At 45.0% G+C, this 26,146-nt stretch overlaps 1 pseudogene; it reads left to right on the top strand.

The window, feature by feature from the left end:
* The first annotated feature begins 20,088 nt into the window (after window positions 1-20,088).
* Window positions 20,089-25,364, top strand: LOC110308503 (N-acetyllactosaminide beta-1,6-N-acetylglucosaminyl-transferase pseudogene; annotated as a pseudogene).
* Window positions 25,365-26,146: the final 782 nt, after the last annotated feature.

Genomic DNA, 26,146 nt, shown 5'->3' with positions numbered 1-26,146 from the left:
ATAAGCAGCTTCTAAACGCTGACACCATTGCATACACTAGCAAGATTTTGCTGAAAGGACCCAAATATAGCTGTCTCTTGTGAGACGATGCCGGGGCCTAGCAAACACAGGAGTGGATGTTCACAGTCAGCTATTGGATGTATCACAGGGCTCCCAATGGAGAAGCTAGAGAAAGTACCCAAGGAGCTAAAGGGATCTGCAACCCTATTGTTGGAACAACATGATGTACTAACCAGAACCCCGGAGCTCTTGTCTCTAGCTGCATATGTATCGAAAGATGGCCTAGTCGGCCATCAATGAAAAGAGAGGCACATTGGACTTGCAAACTTTATATGCCCCAATATAGGGGAATGCCAGGGCCAAAAGAATGGGAATGGGTGGGTAGGGAAGTAGGGGGCGCTATGGGGGACTTTTGGGATAGCATTGGAAATGTAATTGAGGAAAATATGTAATAAAAATATTAAAAATCAACAACAACAAAAAAAAAACTACCCAAAACTTAGGATACCCAAGATATAAGATACAATTTGCTAAACGCATGAAACTCAAGAAGAATGAAGACCAAAGTGTGGACATTGTGCACCTTCTTAGAATTGGGAACAAAACACCCAGGGAAGGAGTTACAGAGACAAAGTTCGTAGCTGTGATGAAAGGATGGACCATTTAGAGACTGCTGTATCCAGGGATCCGTCCCATAATCAGCTTCTAAACGCTGACACCATTGCATACACTAGTAAGATCTTGCTGAAAGGACCCAAATATAGCTGTCTCTTGTGAGACGATGCCGGGGCCTAGCAAACACAGGAGTGGATGTTCACAGTCAGCTATTGGATGTATCACAGGGCTCCCAATGGAGAAGCTAGAGAAAGTACCCAAGGAGCTAAAGGGATCTGCAACCCTATTGTTGGAACAACATGATGTACTAACCAGAACCCTGGAGCTCTTGTCTCTAGCTGCATATGTATCGAAAGATGGCCTAGTCGGCCATCAATGGAAAGAGAGGCCCATTGGACTTGCAAACTTTATATGCCCCAATATAGGGGAATGCCAGGGCCAAAAGAATGGGAACGGGTGGGTAGGGAAGTGGGGGGCGCTATGGGGGACTTTTGGGATAGTATTGGAAATGTAATTGAGGAAAATATGTAATAAAAATATTAAAAAAAAAAAAAAAACTAAAAGATACCTGTAGCCACATTTTCTTGGTTGTGCCTATGTAAAGTCTGTTTCCAAGTAGAACCCCATAGCGGACCCTCTTTTTTCTTGGCCTGTGTTGTTTTTGGAGCTGGGCTTGTCAACTGACAAGAGTGACATCTAGTGACAATGCCCTGTAGTTCCTTAGTCAATCCTGGAATGAGAAACTTCGTAGATATTAGCTCTTTTAGTTTGTTTACTCCCAGATGTATGCTGGCATGGAGATCTCTAACCAAGTTTCTGCCCAAGGTTTTTGGTAAGATTCTTCCTCCATCTGTTGTGTGCCAACATCCATCCTTGGTATAGTGTTAGGCAGGAGCTGATAGGCCCCCGGTCATCTTCAGGATAAGTCAGCTGTTCAGGCAGACGAGGTCTGGGAGGGTCACTGGTAGTGGAAGAGGTTGCTTGGCTGCCTCTCTAGCCATCAGGTCTGCTTTATGAGCACCTCTGGCCTCTGGGGGTCTGTCCCTTTTGATGTCTGGGACAATGTATAGGCCAGCTTAGAACAGCTAGGAGGTCTAAGATCTCTTGTTTATTTTTAATTGTCTTTCCTTCAGTTAATAGTCCCCTTTCACAACATACTGCCCTGTGAACATGGGCAGTGGCAAATGCATATTGACTATCAGTGTAAATATTAACCAGTTTGAGAGCCCATAATGTCTTGTCCAGGTCCACCACTGCCACTCCTACACACCTATGCCATGCTCTATGTAACTGCTCCCATCACTGTACATAGTGAGACCTGCATTGGGCTAGCTTTGGTCAGTCAGGTCTGGCCGTGTCCCATGTACGTGTTGCAGGTTTACCAGGCAATCACATATCTCCAGGTCCAGGTTGGGTAGCAGGGTGACAGGGTTTCAAGAGAAGCTGAGCACAAAGGACACTCAAGGGTGATTAAGCAACAGAGACTGATAGTAAGTCAATTAAGCATTTGAAATCCACCAATCAGAGATTCTTTTTTTTTTTTTAAAGATTTATTTATTTACTATATGTAAGTACACTGTAGCTGTCTTCAGACACTCCAGAAGAGGGCGCCAGATCTCGTTATGGATGGTTGTGAGCCACCATGTGGTTGCTGGGATTTGAACTCTGGACCTTCGGAAGAGCAGTCGGGTGCTCTTACCCACTGAGCCATCTCACCAGCCCCCAATCAGAGATTCTTAAGAACTCCCTCTAGGGGCTGGTGAGATGGCTCAGTGGGTAAGAGCACCCGACTGCTCTTCCAAAGGTCCAGAGTTCAAATCCCAGCAACCACATGGTGGCTCACAACCACCCGTAATGAGATCTGATGCCCTCTTCTGGTGCGTCTGAAGACAAAGACAGCTACAGTGTACTTACATATAATAAATAAATAAATCTTAAAAAAAATGTTTTAAAAAAAAAAGAACTCCCTCTATGGCCCTGCAGTGGTGGTGCATGCCTTTAATCCCAGCACTTGTGAGTTTTTGAGTTCGAAGCCAGCTCACTCTACAGAGTGAGTTCCAGGACAGCCAGGGCTGCACAGAGAAACCCTGTCTAGGAAAACAAAAAACAAAAAAACCAAGCAAACAAACAAACAAAAAACTCCCTCTATGGCATAAGGGGTGGTCATAGTTAGATGTTGTCCTTGGGTTAATTTATCTGCATCTTTTTTTGTCAGCAGAGCAGTGGATACTGTGATTCCCAAGCAGTTTGGCTATCCTGAGTCCAATTTCTTAGACAGATAAGCCACTGGCTGTAGCCAGGGGCCAAAGTTTTGTGTCAGTACGAATTTAGCAATGCCTTGGCTTTTGTCTGCAAACAAATGGAAGAACTTAGTCAGCCAAGGCCGGCTAATTTTAGATTCCAGAAAGCTTTATCATTTCTCTTCTGTCCATTCGGAAGTCTCCTTGTGCCCGTTAGTGGTCTCATAGAGCAGCTTAGCTCTCTCAGCGAAGCCTAGGTATCCAGAGCCTCAGAAACTGGCAGACCCCAGGAACCACTATACTTGGGCCCTACCTAGTCTTAGTGATCTTCCTGATGCCTAAGATGGCTTTGTTATGGGCCTGAGAGAGACTTCCTTGGCCTCTGCCCCCATTGAGCTGGAAACCCAAGATCTGAGGTTTCTTGGCTGGTACCCTATGTCCCAATTTTGTAGGGTTTCTAGAAGGGCCTTGGTTGCTTCCATACGAGGCAACATCAGTGGCGGCCAAAAGCAAGTCATCCACGTATGGAAGCAAGGAAGCCTAACCCGTACTCTGCCAGACCCAGTGGAGAACCTCATCAAAGACAGTGGGGGAGCTCTTGAATATGGCAGTCTCATCCAAGTCAGACCTTGCCATCCAAAGGCAAAAGGTAGCTGGCTGTTCTTATCTAGGGCAATGCTAAAGAAGACATCTTTTTAAATCCAAGGCTGTATAAATTTGTCTGCTGGGTGGTAAGGAACTCAGGAGTGGGTATGAATTTGGTACTATCTAGGGGATGTCTTCTACCCGATGGTTTACCACGCTCTTATATCCTGCAATGATCTATAATCTTTTCTTCCTGGCTCTTTGACCAGCAGCAAAGGTGTGGTCCAGTGAGAGTGACGCAGGACCAGGATGATCCCTGAGGCAGTGTCTTATGCCTTGTAACCCCTGTGGTAACAGGGGATATTGCATCACTCTGATAGGACTAGCAATGGCTTTTAGATCTACCACAACAGGACATAGAATGGAAGCCAGGCCCGGGGGATGGGGGTGGAGGGGTGGCCTATACCTGGGGAATCAAATCCATGAGTTCTTTCAAAAGAAGCTATAGAGTGTTTGCCTCTAAATCATCTGGCCCCAGGCAATATTCATCCTCTAGTGCGGGGACACGAACCAAAGCTGAGCTGCTCTGTACAGACACTTTGCCTTCTTGGGAAAAATGAATATAAGCTCTCATTTTAGTCAGGTGACCCCCTTCCCATCAGAGGATAAGGATATTCAGGAATTACCAAGAAGGATGAGTGACAGTCTTTTTGCCCTAGTCCACATGTCATTTGGTAATCCACAGGTAGAATTTAGTACCAGTGGCACCCTGGACCAGAGTGGTCTAATTTGTCATGGGTCCCAGGGACTCTCAAACAAGAATCCCCACCAAGTCAAAGTCCAAAGGGGTAGACTGTAACCCGGTCCCTTTCACCAAGAGGAGAATCAAGGAGTCCCCTGCCCTCAAGCTCAAAGAGAATTGCTGCATCCCACATCCTTGAGTCACCTAAAGGCACCAGACAGCAAAACCAAGCCAAGGGGGGGGGGGAACTTAGTTGCTCACAGGGGAGCCAGATGGCTTGGTAGTATTCACTGTCAGAAACTGGGAAGTGGTCAAGGGTACGGGGCTCCCCAGCCAACACACCAATAGTCACTCCACAAACCACAGGAACGCCAGTCTCAGAGAGGTATAGTTTATAGAATGCACACCTAAAGACGCACAGACTCAGAAGCTGAAAGCTGTGTACCTGTATATTATCCAGGGTCAGTTTATACAGGGTAAAACCATAATGATCTCATAAGCAGATACAGAGGCCTGTCGGGTCATCGGCCTTTTGGCTGCTCCCTGTCTTGCTTGGCCCTGAGTGAAGGATGCAGCTGGGGAATTTCCAAGAAGAATGGTTCTCAAAACATCTTAACAATCCTCTGAGCATAGCAGGATATTCGATTGTGCTCTGAGCCAAATTATTTTTTCTGTGTCTATATTCAGGCTGGTTTTTTGTGTTTGTTTGTTTGTTTTGTATCAACAATACAGGATGGTTGGCAGGCCTGAAATGAGATAGCTACAGTTATTTCTAAAAGTAATGCCATGGAAGCAGTGTAGGGAAACAGGCTTCAACACATAAGACTCAATCTGGACAGATCTAAACATGTTATAAGAAAGGCAAGTAGTGGAGAAGCTAGAGAAAGTACCCAAGGAACTAAAGGGATCTGCAACCCTATTGTTGGAACAACATGATGTACTAACCAGAACCCCGGAGCTCTTGTCTCTAGCTGCATATGTATCGAAAGATGGCCTAGTCGGCCATCAATGGAAAGAGAGGCCCATTGGACTTGCAAACTTTATATGCCCCAATATAGGGGAATGCCAGGGCCAAAAGAATGGGAATGGGTGGGTAGGGAAGTGGGGGGCGCTATGGGGGACTTTTGGGATAGCATTGGAAATGTAATTGAGGAAAATATGTAATAAAAATATTAAAAATCAAAAAAAAAAAAAAAGGCAAGTAGTTTGGGCCCCTCCTGTCATCACTGGATTCAACACCAAATCTCCTGTCTTTAGAAAAAGCGACGGTTTGCTGTCCTCTTCCATTTACAGAGGAGCAAATGTCCTTTTGTGGATCATGGGTTAGGAGCTTGTCATGCACTGTTTGAGGTTAACTGAAGAGCTGGATCTGGAGATGGTATGTGGTCCCTCTTTCCACTTCATACCTGTCATGATTTGTATATGCTTGGCCTAGGAAGTAGCACTATTAGAAGGTGTGGCCATGTTTGAGTAGGTGTGGCCTTGTTGGAGTAGGTGTGGCCATGTTTGACTAGGTGTAGCCTTGTTGGAGTAGGTGTGTCACTGAGGACATGGGCCTTCATACCCTTGTCCTATCTTTCTGGAAGTGGGCTTAAGGCACTAGCAGCCTTCAGATAAAGATGTAGAACTCTCAGCTCTGCCTGCACCATGCCTGCCTGGACGCTGCCATGTTCCCACCTTGATGATAATAGACTGAAATCTGAGCCTGTAAGCCAGCCCCTATTAAATGTTGTTCTTTTAAGAGTTGCCTTGGTCATGGTGTCTGTTCATTGCAGTAAAACCCTAACTAAGAAAATATCCAAGCATATTTGTCTCAAATTCTCCTCTAAAAGCCCCTGCCCTTGACTGGCACTCACCCCCTCCTCCAACTATGTGACAAGGGGAAGAACAACAGAGCACACAAAAAAAGAGCAAAGGCATTTTGTCTTTGAAAATGGCTAACGAGCAAACTATTTCCAACAAAGGTGGTGTACTGGCTATTTTTGTGTCAACTTGACACAGCTGGAGTTATCACAGAGAAAGGAGCTTCAGTTGAGGAAATGCCTCCATGAGATCCAACTGTAAGGCATTTTCTCAATTAGTGATCAAGGGGGAAAGGCCCCTTGTGGGTGGGACCATCCCTGGGCTGGTAGTCTTGGGTTCTATAAGAGAGCAGGCTGAGCAAGCCAGGGGAAGCAAGCCAGTAAGGAACATCCCTCCATGGCCTCTGCATCAGCTCCTGCTCCCTGACCTGTCTGAGTTCCAGTCCTGACTTCCTTTGGTGATGAACAGCAGCATGGAAGTGTAAGCCGAATAAACCCTTTCCTCCCCAACTTGCTTCTTGGTCATGATGTTTGTGCAGGAATAGAAACCCTGACTAAGACAGGTGGCTATCATTTCTACCACAATATAAAATTGCCTATAATGAAAACAGTTATTGGAATCTCATAAAAGATAGGATTTTTGCCTATAAGTCTCTCAAATAAGTAACTTCAATATCCACATCATAACACAGCTGTGGTTGCCAGGATAAAATAGTTTACAAGCTGTACAGGGTACATAAGAGTAATGTCTAAGACCAATTGTCCTGTCAAGGAAGAAAGAGAGAAAGAAAGAAAGAAAGAAAGAAAGAAAGAAAGAAAGAAAGAAAGAAAGAAAGAAAGAAAGAAAGAAAGGAAAAATGGAAGGAAGGAAGGAAGGAAGGAAGGAAGGAAGGAAGGAAGACCTATTCAACCCCAAAATAAATAAATCTGGAGATGGTGGAAACAGGGAGAAGACTAATCAGTTAAATTTTTCCAGAGGACCTGGGTTCAGTTCCTATCACCTAGCTCAAAACTATCTGTAACTCCATTTTTCCGTGGCTCCAGCACCCTTTTCTAAACTCTACTGTCACCAGGCATACCTGAAGTACACTGGCACTCATGCAGGCAAAACACACATAAAATAAAAAATTCAAATAAATATTCTTTATTTTTAAAAGTTATTTGGTGTTTATTTATATCCTCCTTAAAATTTGGAAGCAATGGAGCAAGAGTACTGATAAGATAAACTCGGACACTGAAGACTATTAAAGCTAAAGTCATGAATAGTAAGAATTAAAAAGAGATAAAGGAGAGGCTCAGTGGTTATGAGCACTGGTTGCTCTTCCAGAGGTCCTGAGTTCAATTCCCAGGAACCACATGGTGGCTCACAATCACCTATACTGTGGTCTGGTGCCCATTTCTGGCCTGCATGTGTACATGAAGATCGAGCACTCATACATTCAATACATACATACATACATACATACATACATTACATATGTTAAATAAAAAAGAGAGAGAAAGTAAAGTAACAAAGAGAAGGTTACATAGAACAACCGCAAAGCCTGATCCAGTCAACTAAAAACTAAAAAAAAAATGTGGTTCCAAGTTCTGCCTCTCGGCTGGTGGTGTCTGGACACTGCTGATAACACTGGTTTCGGTTCAGGGAAGGCGGAACAAAATCCAGACCAGGGAGCGTGCAGTCTGCATTCCCGAAGGGTGTCAGATGCGGCCGCACACCAGACTGGAAGGGGTAGGTGGGATATGACATGAATGTTGTGGTTCCAAGTTCTCCTCTTGGGGTGCCCAAATATCACGAGTACAGGAGTACACCAGCCTGGAGAGGAAGTCGGGAACACCGGGCCAGAAGGGGAGTCCCGGATGAGTAGGATTCCTGCAGGGTTGGGAGCCAGTGCAGAAGGGACAGGAGGAGAGAAAAGGCCTTCTTCCCCCACCCCATCCCACTCCCGCAAATCTTAGCGCTGCTGTGGATCCTTTAGGTGAAGGTCTTCCCCGTGGTGATCTATAGTGAAGCACTTAGAGACGATCTTAGCTTGCTCGTTTCTTTATTGGGGGTGGATGTGAGTGCATACACTTTATTGGGGTGAACCAGGGATTATATAATTTTGGGGAAGGAAATGAACATAACCAGGAAGGGAAGGTCACTGGCTGACGACTAAGGCTATTGAGATGCCCCGTTAGCATGGAGAAGAACTCCAGGTTCTGCGACGTCTGTGTTACATGACTGATTGCCATCTTCACCTCAGTTAAAGGTGATGGTTTCATGTTCCAGAACAGTTGCTAGGGGCTGGGAGGGAGCAGCTCCACTCCTGCCTTCTCAGATCTCTGAAATTGCTGAGGTCTGAGCACGCCCGGCCAGTTTTGATGCCCTTCTGGTAGCACGGTCCACGTGCCCAACGCAAAAATATCAAAAATAAAAATACAAAAATAAAAATAAAGTAATGGATAATTTAAAAATAGTATAACACCTGTCCATGTTTCCTCCTTGCTAAGCGCCTTCTACCCAACCCTGAGTTGTCCTTCTTGCGGACTAATTTTGCTGGTGGCTGGTAGAGGAGGAGAACCTGTCTGTCTCTGCGACCTTTAAACGGGTGAAATAAGATGCTTGCAACCAGCTTTCTACCGTTCTTCTCTTGAACGTTGGATTCCTGGACAGGAAGACTCCTCAAGCTGTCCAAACTCTGAACAACCCTCTACAAGAGTCGCCCTTTGCACAAATCCTGTCTGTGGTGTGCTGGCCAGCCATGCTTCTCACCTATGGGTTTCAGTGAGTTTTTGAGAGGACTGCTCACGGTTCAAGACTAGATAACTCCTTTTCCCCTTTTAGTTGAGCAAGTTCTTTGGATGGCTTTGATTCATTCCACTTTGGAGTAAGACTAAGACCCTGGTGCACAGGACAGGCATCTGGCTCTGGCCCCAGGGGTCCTACATCCTCAGCCTTTGCTCTAACTGATTATGAATCCTGCATGGGGCTCAGGGGTGTGGCTCAGTTGGTAGAGCAATTGCCTAGCATACGTGAGGTCCTGGGTTTAATTCCTGGTACTGAATAAAGTCGGTGTGTGCTTTTGGTACTTGGAAGATGAAGCGGAGGGTCAAGCATTCAAAGTCATCCTTGGCTACGTAGTGAGTATGAAGCTAGCCAGGGCCATATTAGACCCTGTCTGAAATTAAAGAAGCATCCTGCATGGTTGACTCTTTTTGCTTCTTCTGTTTCCTGCTTAGACTCTCACCTAAACTGTTTTGTGCAGCTTTGCACTTCTCTGAGCATATTTGTATTTTGGGAGCACTTTCCTGTTTCAAACATCTCAGTATTTCAAAGGCTCACTATAACAAGTGCATAAGATCTAGAAGTTTCTGCGTTAAACATTTAACTTTTGGGCTGGGCAGATGGTTCGGAGGGTAAAGTGCTCACTGTACAAGCCTGAAGGCTCCAGTTCCAACCTGAAGCGTCCACCTGAAACTCATGGCAGCTTGCCTGTGCATTCCCAGTGCTGATGATCGGAAATAATCCCAGCATCAGCAGGTGGGACGTGGGCTGGCCAGATGGGCCAAAACAGAAAGATCCAGCTTCAGTGAAACCTTATCTCAAAAAGTTAAGGGATAAAATGATAGAGGAGGAAACCGGAGGTCACCCTCTTGCCAACATATGCAATACACAAAGAAGAGCGGTTAAATATTCCTCAAAATGAGGGCGAGGATGGTTAACCTCATGTACTTCCATGTAACTGCCACGTAGCCCAGGGTAGCTTGAAATTCACTACATAGCAGAGGATAACCCTGAACTCCTTGAACAAAACCAAAAAAAAAGGTTTTGGGTCTAGGGAGAAAATAGTAGCACTTGGAATTCTGGATGGTAGGACAACAGGTTGGATCGCTCTCTGTTGTGAGAGGTTGCTTGTTCACACATAATAATGTCTCTCTGACTCTATAACACTAGGCACTGCTCCACACATATTCAAATATGTTAACGTGCGTATTTGAATATGTTAATGGTGTCATTCATCCTAGTAAAACCGAGATGAAACTCACTGGAAATCCTATTAAAATCAAGTAATGGCTGACAGTTCCTAACTGAACTCACTTCTTAAGGAATGTAGTGTGTGCAGAAGCCACAGCTCAGCCTTGCCCAAGAGCCTTCCATAGGCCTCATTCCTCCAGTTGGACTTGTGAAAGGCAAGCGTGTATGGAAAGGTCAGTTTGAATGTACTCCTGTGAGCACGGGAGTTATCAGGAAACTGGAAAAGAGCTGAAGGCTTCCTGTGACATGTTCTGTGCACAGCCTCAGGTTACACAGCAATGGTGAGAAGGCTAGGCTGATTCCATCATGGCTTCAAATTGACTGCTAAGGAGACAAGGCCTAAATCTCTGTTTCCAAGAACTGGGCAATTCCAGGCAAGTCCCGACCTCAGAAGCTGCCCCACCACCTGGCCTGAGGCAAGGACAATGGGTCAGCAGCAGTTTCCAGACTTCCACAGCTACAAGTTTCCAGCCCCCACACCCCAGTAATGGGATGTCCTTAGAGATGGATCCAACAGATTAACATAGAGGTCACCTACCCAGAATTTCATAATGTGCTTTAAATCAGACCTGCAAGCTTACTTGGTGGTCTCTCTATCTTGGTAATGGGAGACCCCAGCATGCTGGATGGACTTCTGCAGAATAGAACACTTTGCATTTATATCCTATATGAGTCCAGGGAGTCAGCGAATCATGGACCCTTACAATGGGACTATGGAAGGACTAAATTCTCTTTACAAAAGATGTCTAAAGTAAGCCAGTTGTGGTGGCCTCTAGTCCAAGTGAAAGAAAATAAAACTTGAGACCTGTGATTCATGTAATTTATGTCAAATAGCCCAAAGAGTTGTTTGTGAGCTTTGAAACCTGGGGCTGAGAACATAGCAGAACAAGCCAGGACACGCCCAGGCAGGCCTGTCATTAAGACATTCCTGAGGCTGCTTGGCCATAAAGATAAAGAGAATGACATGACTGGACTGGCCCAGCGCCTCCCTATCTCCTGCCTTTCTGACCTAAGTTAAATGTTATCTGCATGTACAGTCTGCTGATGTTTAAATGAACCAATCATGTGAAACTGCACCAATTCCTCCCCCAGTCCCAGCCCCTTTTCTATAAAAACCCCTAGCTTCCAAGCCTCGTGGTTGAATCCACTGTCTCCTGCATGAGATACTTTCGACCAGGAGCTCCGCCATTAAACTACCTCATGTTTTTACATCAAGGCGTTCTGTTTGTTCGTGATTCTTGGGTGCCGGAAGTTGAGTGGGGGTTTCCCCACTAGGTTCTTTCACAAGTACTTGGGGTGCTGATGCTGAAACCAACCCCCCAGCACCCCATGCAACCAGGCATGGTTTCTCAGGCTTGCAGTGCCAGAACTCCAGTGGCAGAGGCAAGAGGATCGGGAGTTCAAGGTCATCCTCCGCTACCCAGTGAATCGCAAGCGGCCCTGGCTACACAGAACCCAGTTCTTAAAGGTTACACATAGAATTAGCATTTGACCAGCAATTCTACTTAGAAGTGAGGCAGAGGCAGGTGGATTTCTGAGTTCGAGGACAGCCTGGTCTACAGAGTGAGTTCCAGGACAGCCAGGAAGACACAGAGAAACCCTGTCTCGAAAAACCAAAAAAAAAAAAAAAATTTTTTTTTTTGCTATGGTTTGAGTATCTGTCCCTACAGAGCTCAGTTAAGCATAATTTGCAATTACAAAGATGGTAACAAGGGAACTCCAGACAGAAGATAGACTGTGCCTGCTTGGGTGGTTTGCCACCCCTCCACCCTCTTTCTGTTTTTTTTCTCCTGCAGCCACAGGTCAATGCAACAGGAAGTCCTCATCACACATTACACTGTGGAGCTTTTGGGTCTGGACTTCTTAGTTTCTGAAACAGTGGATCAGCACATCCCTACCTCTTGCAAATGACTGCTGTGAGCCATTCTGTGAAACAGGATTTCAGCTCGGGACTCTTAGCAGATACTCCGGCCCACTTGAGAGAGGCTGAAAGAACGACAGAGCCTGTCTGCAATGTGCTCTTTATGTACAAGGAGGCACCAAACACACCTGAAACAAAAGGAGATTCTAACCCAAGCAACACCACAGGCTAGATTTTCACAGAACAACGCCTTAAGCCCCAGCCCCGCTTCAGCTCCAATCTAAAAGCTGAAATAATGAGCGGTAGTTTAAGTCAGTAGACAGTGCCATGCTAGGCAGGCGAGTTACTGGAGAAGGGACTGTGCCACCAGAGAGAGGAGGAAGGCTGGCTTGGTTTTGGTTTGGTTTTTTGTTTGTTTGCTTTTAGGATTTGGGGTTTGGGGGTGTTTTTTATCATTATAAAAGACAATCATAAGTGCTGCAGATAGGACACCTGTGCAGACATCCTGTTGGGGTGGTCTTAGTCTGCGTTCCTGTGAAAAGAAACCATGGCCATGGCCACTTTGTTTGTTTGTTTGTTTGTTTGTTTGTTTGTTTTTCCAGACAGGGTTTCTCTGTGTAGCCCTGGCTGTCCTGGAACTCACTCTGTAGACCAGGCTGGCCTCGAACTCAGAGATGCATCTGCTTCTGCCTTCCAAGTGCTGGGATTAACAGTATGTGCCACCACTGCCCAGTGACAGTGGCCACTCTTATAAAGGAAAATATTTCATTGGAGCTGGCTTGAGTTTTAGAGTTTTAATCCATTATTGTCATAGTGGGAAGCAGGCAGACATGGTGCTGGAGGAGCTAATAGCTCCACATCAGGATCCACAGGCATCAGAGAGACAGACAGACAAACAGACAGACAGACTCTGGGCATGGCTTAGGTTTCTGACGCCTCAGTGCCCACTCCCAGTGACACACTACCTTCAACAAGGCCACACCTCCTTTCAAACAGTCTCATTCCCCAAGCATTCAGCCATGGGAGCCTGTGGAGGCCATTCTTTTCCAAGCCACTACAGGAAAGCAGTTCGCTGTGTTGATGAGGAATAAGTCTCTCAGTGTGGTTTGCCTCGACTCTGGGCTGGCTATTCGTGCAAAGGCAGACCCGGTCACTCTAGGAGTCAAACTCCTAAGGGTCTTAGCTTGCTACTTCAAGAGTTGCATATTCTAGGGTGGTGTCGTGATACACTCAGGGCTAGTTGAAGTTAACTCTGTCTGGTCCTTGAGGCAGCAGAGATCTTGCTTGGAGTCTAGTTTTTCCTGGAGGCAAAAGCATCCTTCTTTCAGGGTTAGTATACCTCCGCAGGATCATCCTCCCAAGACAGTAAAACAAAATAAAAGAAAAAAAAAAAACACTGATTTTTTTTTTTTAAGCACAATTTTAATTGGCCAAGCCATGGTCCCAATGTATAAGGAATTTGGCTCCAGAAGAACATATTGAATGGGTTGAGGATGCTTTTGCCTCAGTGGACCAGAGGTCAGAAGACAGAAGCACAGAGCATGGACTAAGGCAGGAACCACGGTCTCTATCACCCACCAACCTGTGCTCACTCACAGAGGACCAACAGGCAGACACTGTTTCCATTTTCTCTTTACTAAGTTGAATCTAATCTCCCCAAATACGGAAAACAAACAAGCAAACGACATATATGGATACTATTTCTTCTCATTTTCATGAGCATTGTTTGAGGAATTTCCCGTTCTGTATCATTATTGAGGAAAGATACTTTCTTAAGACAGTGATGTTAAGTACACAAATATTTTTGGTGATGAGAAAGTTCTAGAAATATGATATATAACATACATGTTATTATACCAGGATAGTTACAATGGTATCTAATGTTATATGTTCTTAATTTTTTTTTACAAGATCTTCCAGTGCCCCTTGATGGTCTGAAACTTACTTTGCAAACCAAGCTGGCCTTGAACTCAAAGAAATATGCCTACTTCTCCCTCTGCCCCCCACAAGTACTGGGACTAAATCCATTTGCCACCACACCTCGCTTATTCTTACAACTTTTTAAAGCAAGTTTTGGGGTTCAGGTCATGAATCAGTTAGTAGCATCCTTGCCTAGAACGCACAGAGCCCTGGCTTCAGTCTTCAACAGCATATAAACCGGCCATGGCAGCACTCGATTGTCATTCAAGCACTCAGGAAGCCGAGACAGGAGGGTGAGGAGTTCTAGGTTAGCCTTAACCATGTAGCGAAGTTAAAGCCAGCCTGAGATACAGGATGACTTCCAGTCTCAAACAGAAGCCAAAAAGCCTTTGACGTCGGTGATTCAGAGAGGAAGGTCTCGGGTTCTGGAGCTCGGACATTAGAAAAGGACTTAGGGCGGATTTTCTTTTGACAGGACGTGATTAAAAGCTGGCCTTGCATTCCAGCTAACTTGACAGAAGTGCAAGGGCACGCAAACTACGAAATAACAGACAGATGGAGGACCTGACAGACAGGACCTGAGATTCTGAGTCTTGTGCTTGGAAATAAGGTGGACTACCTCTGGAGTCTATAAAAAGAAATCTGTTTACCTGAGATAACGAAGGGATGTAGAGGGCCCGCATAAATGTGACTTATTATGTAACCAGCGGCCCTCTCAAGGGTGTCTGACTCCACCTACTCACCCAGGCTCCAGAATCAGTCTTTGAACCTATTTACCAAATCCTGATAAGATCAGCCCACAGTGAGTGTTATCAACTCTGTGTTTCAAAGTACAAATATGTTACAGTCTCTGAAAAGCACACATGTTACCTTTTGGCTAAGGTTGGTGTCTGGGAATAGAGAGTGCAGAGAAAAGCAGATCTTGTGACTCTCGGACAGCCACATGGCTGTTTAATCTGTTCCTTAGTTTAGTGACTCTCACCCACTGTTGAATGTGTTCCTGGTTGCATGCTAGTCAGAGCCAGGCACGCCTGTAGGATTTCGCCTTCTGTGCGACAAACAGAAGAGAAGGAATTTGTTCCAGTGGCTGCTCTCAGAAGTTCCTCTATGCGCCCAGTCAGTATTGTCTTTCCCTATAAAACATTGTGACAGAGAAGACACCCCCAAGTCTGTTCTTATTTCTGTCCGTGGGATGGACTTTTGGAGAACATTTGACTTCTCTGAACAATGGGAGAGTGAACATTTCAACATTGCTGTTCAAATAGCATGAAAACAAGTTCATTTTTATTCAAGCGTGTCTAGGACACTGAGGGGTGGGTGTGCATTGTGTTTGTGTCTAGGACACGGAGGGGTGGGTGTACATTATGTTTGTTTGTTTGTTTGTTTGTTTGTTTTCTCCCTTCTTCCTTTCTGCAGTGTGGGAGCTGGAATCCAGAGCCTTGACTTGCTAGGCAAGAACACAGCCCGTGAGCTATGTGCCTAGCCAAGGCTTTTGCTGCATCTCCACAGGAAATAGCCTGACTGATGGTCCCTGACCCCTAGGGAACCATCTGTCCATCATTTTCTCTCCTGGATGCTCAGCCCTCCCTGCCAGTACTTGGCAAAGACTACCCACTGGCAGCCGCACTTGGGATCTGGCTTGCTTTTTTTTCTCCTGTGTTTTCTTTTTCTTTCTTTCTTTCTTTCTTTCTTTCTTTCTTTCTTTCTTTCTTTCTTTTTTGTTTGTTTGTTTGTTTCTTTGTTTGTTTTTATCAAGACAGTGTTTCTCTATATAGGCTTGGTTATTCTAGAACTTGCTCCAGGCTGGCCTTGAACTCATGGAGATCTACCTGCCTATGCCAGTTTCTTCTTTTTCTCCTATTCAATTTCTTTCTTTCCTTTCCTTCTTCTTCTCCTCGTCCTCCTTCTATTTATTTATTTATTTATTCATTCATTCATTTAATGTATATGAGTACATTGTAACTATCTTCAGACACACCAGAAGAGGGCATCAGATCCCACTACAGATGGTTGTGAGCCACCATGTAGTTGCTGGGAATTGAACTCAGGACCTCTGGAAGAGCAGTCAGTGCTCTTAACTGCTGAGCCATCTCTCCAGCCCTCTTTCTTCTTCTCCTCTTCTTCCTCCTCCTTTTCTTCCTCCTTCTTTTTCTTCTTCTGGTACGTGTTGCCCTTCTTAGATAATAACTTAGTTAACCACCACTTGCCTTATGATAGCGCTCGGGCACCATTTTGGATAGCTTTGCTGGAGGGCAGAGCTGACTACACCAGCCAGGTGGGGGATTGGACCCCCCAAAAGGTCACATGGAGACACTACTTTTAAGTCTTCCAAAGCTTGCTCTCTTCCCACTGCTCACAGAGTGATTGGGAATAAAATGCTATGACAATATGTGTTAGGGTCCAGGAGTCTTCCTACAAACCAAACAAACACCCATCACAGTCAGGGATGGGTGATTGAACACACAGCCTAAGACTGACCCATCAGAATTCAGGGGCTGGCCGGGCAGTAATGGAGCACGCCTTTAATCCCAGCACTTGGGAGGTAGAGGCAAGCAGATCTCTGAATTCGAGGCCAGCCTGATCTACAGAGTGAGTTCCAGGACAGCCAGGGCTATAAAGAGAAACCCTGTCTCGAAAACACACACACACACACACACACACACACACACAAGAGGAAAGAAGGATTGGGGCTCAGCCATAGAATGTTTGTGTAGCACATGAAAGCCTTGGGTTCTATCTCTGTATTGCAAAGAAACACACTGAGCTATTCTGTATGTGGCCACTAGAGGGCAGCACCACATCTTGACAAGTTCTGGGTCACATGGGGGTGGGGAGCGGTCCACCAGGATATTTGAGTTCTATTTTTTTTTTCCAATCAATTAAAAGTATTAAATCATTCTAAGGTTTAAAAACTGTGTAAAAATATTCATCAATCCAGGCTGGGCCCCCAGCCTTAATTGTTGCCCCTAGTGGTCTTAGTTAGGGTTTCTATTGCTGTGATTGCTGTGAGGTAGTCAGCAGAAAAACTTGCTCAGACCCAGTTCAGCCAATAAAAAGTCTTAGCGGCCTGTGACTACACTGAGTGTTTGGGATCCCAGTGTAGCAGTGAGCTTTCTCAGAGTGAGCTTTTAAGCACAAATACCATATTCTGGGTTCCAATATTTCAATTAACAAGAATAATTAGCCAGAAGTGGAAGTGCAGAAGCTAAAAAAGACAGAGTTGGTACATTTTGAGATGAGTGGCCATATCCCAGAAGTATATGTACTTTGATAGATTAGGCCTATGATTTTGTTTGGCAGGTAAGGCTGTGTATGCGCTGTGTTTACAGCCTAAATGATACTTCCATCATGGAGTCAGTTATGCTAAGTCCTGGGGCCCTCTTACATGATGATCAAAAGGAACTTGGGTAGGAAAGGGTTTATTTCCGCTTACACCTCTCAGGTCACAGTCTGTCACTGAGGGAAGTTAGAATAGGAACCCAAAGCAGGAACCTAAACGCTAACTTTCCTCGGTGTTCCTCCCGGCTTCCTCATTCTACTCTGACCACCTACCCAGAGTAGGTGCTCACCCACAGTGAGCTAGGCACTCCTACAGCAGTCACTAACCAAGAAGATATACCACAGGCCAATCTTGGAGGGGCATTTCCCCCAACTGTAGTCTTCTCTCAAACGAGTCTAGATGTGTCAAGACGACAAGTAAAAAGAACTAACCAGGACATCTGATATAGAGTAAGAGAGAGGCTCAGCCTAACTCACCCCTTTGTGTCTCCCATAAGCAAGATGCTAAAAACACAGTGATCAACAGACAGATACAGTGTTCCGGAAGCTTATTAAAGCAAACACAGAATTATAGCGAGGACAGGATCCCATTAGGTGGAAGGGCTTCCAGCCTAGACTTGGGGACGCAGGAAAGAGTCATCAGGGATCCATGTCACTCCAGGATCTACAAAGTTAGAAGGACCTCTTTAAGACAGAGGAGGGACTATTTCATCTTGGAGGCCTGTGGAATCAGATAAGTTGAATTTCCTTGCTGGGAGAGGTGGTATGTCTTCGTAGTCCCCTCTACCACGGTGGATAAATGAGAAGGTCCAGGAGTTTTAAGCCAGCCTGACCAGTACAATGAAATACCATCCCAAAAAGGAAGGAAGGTCTGTATGTAAGTATGGCATATTTCTATAATCTAAGCACTGGGGAAACTGAGGCATGAGAGTCAGGAATTCAAGGCCAGCTTTAGGAATGTATTGAGTTTAAGGCCAGCATCTGCTATATGACAAAACTGTTTCAAACAAACAAACAAACAAAAAGAAAGGAACAAAATAGACAGTGGTAGTGACAGACACCATTAATCCCAGCATTGGGAAGAAGAGGCAGCTGGATCTTTGAGTTGGAGGCAAACCTGAACTGAGTTCTAGGATAGCTGGGGCTACACAGAGAAACTCTCTCTTGTGGGGAGGGAGAGGAGGGGAGAGGAAGAGGAAGAGCAGAAGGAGGAGGAGAGAGAGGGAGAGAGGGAGGGAGGGGAAAGAGACAGGGAGGGAGGGAGGGAGGGAGGGAGGGAGGGGGGGGAGGGGAAAGAGAGAGGGAGGGAGGGGAAAGAGAGAGGGAGGGAGGGAGGGAGGGAGGGAGGAGCAGATAAGGAAAAAGAGACGACAGGCAGAAGGAAGGAGAGAGGGAAGGAACATTCAGGTCTAATACTCCACAGTATCATTCGCCCATTGTTAGACAACAGACCAGTTGGTTTGCTTTTGAGTTTCAACTTCCCAGTCTACAAAATGGGTATGCAGTCAACACCTCGATGGCTGTCAGTGAGACAACAGAAACAAACTTGCTACAGAATATTGGTCACCGTGGAATAAGGAATGATAGGCCAAACCGAGTAGATTATTATATCTCCACGAAAGGGAAAGAACAGAGTGGACTACTCTAAGTCTCAAAATTTCATAAGGGAAAAATTTTAATATGGAATTTTATATGATGTCAGAAATGTAAGGTTATAATTGTTATAGCAACCGGTATATTCATTTGAATTTTATTTAAGGTATATATGCATATACAACTCATTAAAAAATGTAATGTAAAGTCCTACTCTCTTGAAAGCTACCATCATAAACTGTTAAGGGTAATTAAAGTTAGTTAGTTAGTAGTCAGTCAACTTATATTAGATATCTACCCAGCCGAGACCTAAGCTTTGAAACATTGAATGGTCTCTGTGTCTTTATTTTTGGCTGGCGAGTCACGAAGGTCATACACACCATTGGCTTCCATTTTTTTCTCCATTTGTAGACTGAGTTGATTTGAAGAATGTAACATTACCTCCAGCCTTGAAAAGTAAGGCTACCTGTTCTTTATTCTTAGATCCAAGGATGGAGCAACTGTGGCTAATGGGACCTGCCTCTGGCCAGCTGGGACGGCCTGACATGAAGAAATTCAGTCTCCCTTATATCGAAGCGACTTTGGTGTTTGCTTTCTAAGCATGCTCACAGATTACATTAGTCTCACCCCACCTAAGCTGTCTACCCTGAGTTGGCAACTGAGTCGATTCTCATGGTCTTCACGCAGCACTGACTTCGAGGGAAGTGTCCCCCTGTTCTCAACTCTGTCAGGGAGATCATTGTCCTGGGCATCTCTCCAATGTCCTTACTCGATTCCCTGTGAGATAAGAACCACAGACGCGAGGCTGGTACACGTTCCCATTAGAGCATTTCTTCCTTCACTTCCTCTCCGTGACAAAACTGAGAAGTTAGGGCAGGTCTGGCCCCACCCTGCATCTGTCTGTGGACTGTAAGGCTGTGCATTGGTGGTGAGATGAAATGGGACAAAGGACAAATCCAGACAGAGGAAAAAAGAAATCATAGAAAGAAAAATGAAGCAGAAGATGCTTAGGTTTGTCACTGGGCTGATTGCTGTGTCCACGATTCTTTTATTCTTTTTTTTTTAAGACTTAGTTATTTTATGTATATTGAGTACACTGTAGCTGTGCAAATGGTTGCGAGCCATCATGTGGTTGCTGGGAATTGAATTCGGAACTTCTGCTCACTCTGGCCCAAAGATTTATTATTCTATGTAAGTACACTGTCACTGTCTTCAGAAACGACAGAAGAGGGCACCGGATCTCCTTACAGATGGTTGTGAGCTGCTGGGATTTGAACTCAGGACCTTCATAAGAGCAGTCAGTGCTCTTAACCACTGAGCCATCTCGCCAGCCTGATTCTTTTATTCTTGTCTCTCAACAAATTAGTGCCACAAAAATCCCGGAGAATGAGAGGAAGCATCCACAGTGCTCAGTCCTTGCAGAAGTCTGTGATATGGTTGTAACAGAGAAAGGAAATGTCTTTGGTGGAAATATACCCAGGGCCCCACTGGAGAGTAGAATTTGCAAAGAATATTTACATCAAAATCACTACATAATGACGCCTCTGCAGAAGAGGCTGCGTTCCCCTTGGCTTATGTGATAGCTGTTCACAAAGACTTCGGGACATTTGAAAGGCTCTTCAGGGCCATTTACACTCCCCAAAATGTCTACTGTGTCCACGTGGATAAGAAGGCCACGTCTGCTTTCACAGGTTTGGTGAAAGAGCTTCTAGATTGCTTCTCAAACGCCTTTCTAGCCTCAAGAAGGGAGTCTGTGGTCTACTTGGGCTTCTCCCCGCTCCAGGCTGACCTAAACTGCATGAAAGATCTGAGGAAGGATGTCCTCAACATCTGTGGGCAGGACGTCCCCCCTGAGAACCAACAAGGAGGTAGTTCAGTACCTGAAAGGGCTTACGGGGGGGGGGGGGGGGGGGAAGATCTCACTCCAGGGTGTGGCTACCTCCGCATCACCAGAGGGACTAAATATAAATACTGGGAACAAAGGTACTGGCTGTTCTCCTTCATGCTGTGGATTTTATAAATGAAATCCCCTCCTCCCCATAAACTCACCATTTCTTTATTGTGACTCTACCTATGTGGCTCTGACAAGGGAATTTATTAAGTCTGTCCTCGAGGAAAAGGTGACCATTGACTTACTTAAGTGGTCAAAAGATACCTAGTTTCCTGACGAACAATTCTGGGTGACACTAAATGAGATTCCAGGTATGTGGAACTTACCTTCAATTCTGTATAAAATAATAAGAGTGTGCTTGTGTATATATACATGTGTGTGCATGTGTATGTGTCTGTATGTGTGTTACTCCTTTAAAATATATATATATATATATATATATATATATATATATATATATATATATATATCAATTTATACCTTGCACTAGTTATACATGGCCAGAAAAGTTTTCAATATTTTTTTCACAAATTATCTATTCTTGTAGAAAATCTGGGAAGTGCAGAAAATGAATAAGAAAGCCTAAAATATGCATGGTCTTCTATATCCATTCATCTGTCTGTCTACCTATCTATCTACATACCTATCTATGTATCTATCTACATGCCTACCTATCTATTTATTTTGTGTTGGAGACTAAATCTAGGCCCTTGAGCTCTTCTGGCTCAGCCACATCCCTTGCCTTCCTTCTGTCTCTGCATTGCTGAGTGGAGTTTGGTGACGGTGATGATGATGTAATCTTGTATCCCTGCCGCTGTCACTCAGCCAACTGCCACAAGACTTTGCCCAAGCTCCTGCAAGCCTTTGCTTTGGTAGCCTGGGCGGAGCCCACTTGACTCTGCAGACTCTTTTGCTTTGGTTTGCTTTGCTCGGATAGTATTTCATGTTAGCACACAGGGGACTGGGTTTCGTTATGACATTTGCATTCTCATACATCACTCTGCCTAATATTTCTTTATCCCCCATTGCCTCCCTCTCTCCTTTCTTTCTCTAGTCCCTTCTCTCCCTATGAACAGTCTTTCTTGTTCTTCACCCACCCCCACACAGGAAGTGTGTTAGAGTTGCCTTTTCCCCTCATTGCCTTCTTCTGCTCCCCCATCCCTCTAGACACCCTCCCCTCCCCAAGAGCCCCTTTCTATCTGTTTGTTGTAGTCAATGCCAAATCACCCCAGATACAAGGAACATCTTTTTTGCATACACTAATTTCACCACACTTAAGGGTGTGTGTGTGTGTGTGTGTGTGTGTTGAGGCAGGATTTGATCTGTGTATCCCTGGATGTAATGGAACTTGATTGATAGGCCAAGCTGGCCTACTCAGGGTCTCTGCCTCCTGTGGTCTGGGATTAAAGGGAACAACCAAGACCCGGCTGTTGTGGATAGCCCTGGGATTAATTATATTTGATGTTAATTCCATTCTCATGTGAGTGGCTGCAAACAAGGAATGGGTCAGCACTCAGGTGATTTCCTATAAACCTGCTTCTGACCTTAATTTGTAAAATAAAGGAGAGCTGTGGATTGGGCAGATTAAAGGAAAGGTGGAGCAGGAGGTAGGGAGAGAAGAAGGAGAAAATGGAAGAGGGAGAGAATGCAGAGGAGGAGGAAGATGAAGAAAAGCAGAGCAGAAGCACATGGCCTGGAGAAACTGCAAGTTCCATAAGCTGTGGAAGATGGTAGTGTAGTGGCAGTTCTGCCCAATCTAGGCTCACAGCATGTAATCATATTAACTGTGTTGTGTTTTCATTGTCGGGGCATATTTGAGAGGAGATTTACTGCAATACCGGGCCTGTTTGTGGTTTAGAAAAAAAAAGTGCTAGGCCTGGTGGAGGTGCATGCCTGTAATGCCAGTACTGAAGAGGCAGGCAGAGGCAAGCTAATCTCTGTAAATTCCAGGCCAGCTTGGTGTATAGAGCAAGCTCTAGGACAGCCAGGGCTATACAAAGAAACACTGTCTTAAAAGAAACAAAGAAACGAAGAAAGAAACAAAACAGAAAGGGGAAAAAAAATGTTACTAGGTTAAAAGAGGAACATTTGAAGTTCTGATACATATGACCAAATTGCTCTAACAGGATCCTAGCTTCCATGAGCCCACAAGCATCCAAGCTGGCTTATCTTATTGCATTTCTGCTAACAATGGCAAATCTGTTGTATTTATTTTTTAAAAAAATCTTATTGAATTAACAAGAGGACACATGCTTCATTGTTTCCCGTTTCGTTTCTAGAGCATGGAGATTGAATACTTTTGAAATGTTATTCCCTTGTTATTGTTGTTACAGTGGCCAGCTTTCTGTAAGGTAGAAGAGAGCCTGAGAGTGAGGAGAGGGAAGAGTAGAACCTGGGGAGGTGTGGGAACTGAGATCAACCTGGGTGTGTGCACAACACACACACCACACACACACATACAGACACCCCAATCCACACCACTACAATACACACCACATATACTACAATATACGCTACACATACAAGAACACATAACACACACACATACACACCACAACACACACATACACACACACATACACAACACACACAACACACACGCACACACACATACACCACTGACACAGATCATATGAGTAGGTATGATTAAATCAAGAAGCAATCAGTAACTGCCCCAGGAAACCAGGTCCAGCAGGTTGACTGACTGGTAGACCATGTACAAACTCGATCCTGGCCTTAAGAATTACTGTCCCTGGGCTGGAGAGATAGCTCAGTGGTTAAGAGCATGGACTGCTCTTCCAAAGGTCCTGAGTTCAAATCCCAGCAACCACATGGTGGCTCACAACCATCCGTAATGAGATCTGATGCCCTCTTCTGGTGTGTCTGAAGTCAGCTACAGTGTACTTACATATAATAAATAAATAAATCTTTTATAAAAAAAAAAAAAAAAAAAAAGAATTGCTGTCCCTTTTCTCCTGACCCCACCTCCAGACTGGTTTGTAAACTGCTGATATACACGGACAGGACCATTATTAATAAATAGAAGGCCACCACCACAGCCTGGCATGTTATGTCGTTTGAAATAAACTGCTAGGCCAGGTGTCCGTGCATGCCTTTAATACCTTTGTTGGTAAAAGGCACAGCCAGTGATGAAGCCTTTTTTTTACCTCCTGACTCGGATCTGTGTCTTACGTGTTCTCCAAAGTTACAGAATTCAAGGCCACGGAGAAGCTGCCAGTCACATGAATGATCTGGGCTGGAGAGATGTCGCAATAGTTAATTGCCTTGACTACTTTTATAGAGGACCTAAGTTCAATGTCCAGTACCCCTGTGCCAGCTCACAACTATCCCTAATTCTAGTTCCAGGGCACCATATGCCCTTTTCTGGGCTCAGAGGACACCAGCCATGCAAATGGAACACAGACATACGTGCACACAGACAAAACACTCATACCCATTAAGGGTGTGGGGTCTGTAATTTAACTTTTGTTTATTTTATCTTGTTTCTAAAACTTCAAAGAAAAAATTTTTTTAGCTCCACAGAATTTTATTAGTGGCTCAGACTTCCAACTACAAGAGAAGGTAGGAAGTTGATTAAAAACCCACAGTTGCCCATCATCTCTGGGGCAGGATGTTCCTGGAGGGAATGGGAAGAGCTGCTTACCTTGCCTTAGAAGAACCTATTATCACGAGAAAATGGGAGCCTCAAGATACACAACCTGCCTCCGAATTCCCAGCCCCAAATCCTGGCAGCAGCCCGGGATTATTTGTCCCCAGTGGGGACATATTTGAGTGGGAAAGTTGAAGGACAATCCAGTCCGTCTTAGGTCTCAAACTTGGAACAAATGGCCAACTGAGGGACCTATTTAATATATCAAAGTAGAACTGGTTACCAGGTTCTCCCAGCATCCCCCAGTCCCTACTTACAGGGTATGGCTGGGCATCCCCTGGCCCCTAGATAAACATCCCAGCCCAAGGCTGGGCTGCCCTTCCCCTAGTTACCCTTCCCAGCCATTTTGATTACCCAGCCAGTTTTACTACCCTTTACTCTCCTGATCTCCTGGTTCTCCCTCTGCCCTCCTTCCGTCTGATTCAGGGTCCTGCTCACTCTGGACGCTACCGGATGTCTCTGCCTCGACTTTGCTCCCCCTCATGTCTACAGAAAAAAAAAAATTATATATATATATATATATCTTCTCCATACGTTGTGAGTGGTCATGGCCTTCTTTTTATTTCTTTTTCTTTTTTTTTTCTTCCTCTCAGTCTGAAGCTATACAGGCCATACAGGCCATCTTAACTGGGAACTAAATATAAGGGCACAACCTAAAGTGTGAAAGAAAGAGTTTCAACAGGAATCCAGAAGGCCTCTGAAAGAGGCAGGCCCTGCGTGGCAAAGGGGAAGGCTGTCCTGGGATGCCTCTCCTCAGCCCTGTGCCTTTGAGGAGGGTGAGGTACTTAGACCTTTGTAACTTCCCGGGCCTCTTCTTCCTGGAACACTTCCGGAACTGGGAGTCCCCCGGGGGATGAAGGTCACACCTGGGCACAGGTTGGAGAATCAGAACCTCAGGTGGCCACTCCCTGTAGCCACTGTTTTCTAGCCTCAGGTGTGACTGGAGGCACACCGTTCTTTCCTCTGCTGCTCCAGCTTTTATTGTTCCACTCATAAACAATGCAGTGAACGCCTTTCCCTCAGAAGAGGATTCCCGCAGAATGCCTCTGTGGACCGCTTCCAAGCAATGTGATCCCTCTGGGAACCTGCTAGAAAAATGCGTGAAGAAGGATATTGAAAGGACTCGGCTTCCTCACCATTACCTCTAATTCCCCACCCCCACCCCCGTGGCATCTAAGACCCAGGGGGCTTGGGCCCATTTGGGCTACACTTATATTCTATATTTTCAGAACCGAGCACAGTGATTGGTGGAGTGGGAGGCAGGAGTGGGGAATGAATGAGTGAATGAATCACACTTGACCATGGCACCTAAGATTTTTGTTTCTGAAGATATTTTTAATGACTAGCATGCTTCAGGGAGAGAAGAATGAAGAAAAGCTTGGAGAGGCTGGAGGGGGAAGGCGGTGCAGAGGACCAAAATGCATTGTGCGCATCTGTGAATAATGAAATGAAAATAACACCACTCTAATAGTAATTTGTTTCTTACTATAATTTCCCCCTTTTACTCAGTGAATTCAGTTAGAATTTGACAAAGTATCTTTCATCTGCTTAAATGTAGGGGAAAATACAAAGAAAAAGTTAAAGCACATGATAACATAAGTTGTGGAAAATTACTGGTATTGGTATTCATTAAAACCAGCACTCATGTCTGAGGTTTTGACTCTGGCCTATACATCCAGGTCATCATTTCTTTATTTTGTTTGTTTGTTTTCAAGACAGGGTTTCTCTGTGTAGCCCTGACTGTCCTGGAACTCACTCTGTAGACCAGGCGGGCCTCGAACTCAGAAATCCGCCTGCCTCTGCCTCCCAAGTGCTGGGATTAAAGGCTAGCGCCACCACTGCCTGGCCAGGACATCATTTCTTATCTGTCTTGTTATGCCATTAGTATCCAAGGATATACTGAAGATTCGGGATGACATTTGACATCTCG

This window comes from Mus caroli, unplaced genomic scaffold (assembly GCF_978045245.1).
Source record: "Mus caroli unplaced genomic scaffold, Mus_caroli_1 scaffold_15, whole genome shotgun sequence".
In the NCBI taxonomy this organism is placed as follows: domain Eukaryota; kingdom Metazoa; phylum Chordata; class Mammalia; order Rodentia; family Muridae; genus Mus; species Mus caroli.
This window is presented reverse-complemented; position numbering and strand designations above follow the sequence as displayed.